The sequence below is a fragment of the Suncus etruscus genome, chromosome 13, assembly GCF_024139225.1.
Source record: "Suncus etruscus isolate mSunEtr1 chromosome 13, mSunEtr1.pri.cur, whole genome shotgun sequence".
NCBI lineage: Eukaryota > Metazoa > Chordata > Mammalia > Eulipotyphla > Soricidae > Suncus > Suncus etruscus.
Genome location: NC_064860.1, coordinates 59144733 through 59146089, shown reverse-complemented (window position 1 = coordinate 59146089; position 1357 = coordinate 59144733). Strand labels below are relative to the sequence as shown.

The following is a 1357-nucleotide window of genomic DNA, read 5'->3' as shown; positions in this document are numbered from 1 at the left end:
TGATGATGCAGTTAGTATGCAAACTTATCATATCTAAGAAGCTTTATTCCCTGATAAAATTAACCTCTAAAGAGTATAGCACTGGTCATGATTAAGGAAGGGATTATTGAAGAGGGAACTGGAATGTTTCCATATAAATAAGAAAAATCTCTTGCAAGTGTTTTAGAATGTGCAGTAAGTATTGGAGTGTTCAGTGGGATGTAGTAGGAGGTGGAAGGAAGAACACGAAGAGGAAAAAGAAGGTAAATTTTTGAAGCAAAAGCAAAGTGATGGGTGCCACTTCTAAGTAAAAGCACTGGGAGCTGAATTGTGATTCACCAGGCTCTCTTTTCTATTTTCTCTGAGACCTATACATTTTAGACAAAGGCTGCTGCTTCAACTAAAATCTCAGTGAATCAGAGTTCTCTGATGACACCTGGAAATAAAATTTCTCACTGTTAACCACTGACATTTTAGGGTCATTTAGTGATCCAGAATTTTCTAGCTTATACAACTAGCTAGTGGGCAATTTCTGGATCCTAAGTATGAACAATTAATGATTTAGACAATGAAGAATGAGACAAATCTGAAAGTCAATGTGGAGAAAAAAATTGACATGACGTTGTGATGGATGGGTTAAAAGGTGCATATATTTAGAAGCTGGAGAAATGACCTTCAGGGTTTTGGTTTGTGGGGAATAAATCATTTATCAAATATGAGGCAAAAAGTATGAAAGGTGGATTTGAAGACAGGCAAGAAAGAAAACTTAATATTATGTTCAAGGAGTTAAAGAAATTACTTGGGGCAAAAAAGTAAAATGACCCAACAGCAATCATTGGGAAAAATGGCTAGCTGAGAAAAATTTTGCAGTACTTAGAAGATGTACAGATTCTATAAAGGATTTTTATTTTGTAATGCTCTGTTATAAAGCTAGATTATGGAAAACATACATACGAGGAAGTGTGATTTTTTTTTGTCCCCCAATTCACAATACATACCCGGCAAGGGGCCTGTGTTGAGGTGTATATGGGGTGCCTTTACTGTACCTCCTCTTTCTATACAGCCAGTGTAACGAACACAGCCTGTGGTAAGATTTGGGAGGCCTTATCTTATCTTTTATTTTTTATTTATTTATTTTTTTCTTCAGAGCAAACTAAAGTTGTTTTTTTTTTTTTTTGTTTTTTTTTAAAGTAAGAATTCATTTAAAGGACAAAATTGATTAACATAATGAGGTAAACTAATATAACATAATATAGTGACATAACATAACATATAATATAATTGATATAATAATACATGTAAGTCAAAGAAAATTTCTGATTAAAAACACAATTTTTTTTTCATAATGGCTTACATATCTTTCACTGTAGTATTTTGG

General features: G+C 33.0%; 1 non-coding gene across 1 annotated transcript; it reads right to left on the bottom strand.

Annotated features, from left to right (window-relative positions):
• Nucleotides 1–950: 950 nt before the first annotated feature.
• LOC126026355 (small nucleolar RNA SNORA51) lies at nt 951–1083 on the bottom strand. Its single transcript, XR_007501647.1, has one exon. It is a non-coding gene; the product is annotated as a small nucleolar RNA SNORA51 (small nucleolar RNA).
• Between the last annotated feature and the right edge of the window lie 274 nt (nt 1084–1357).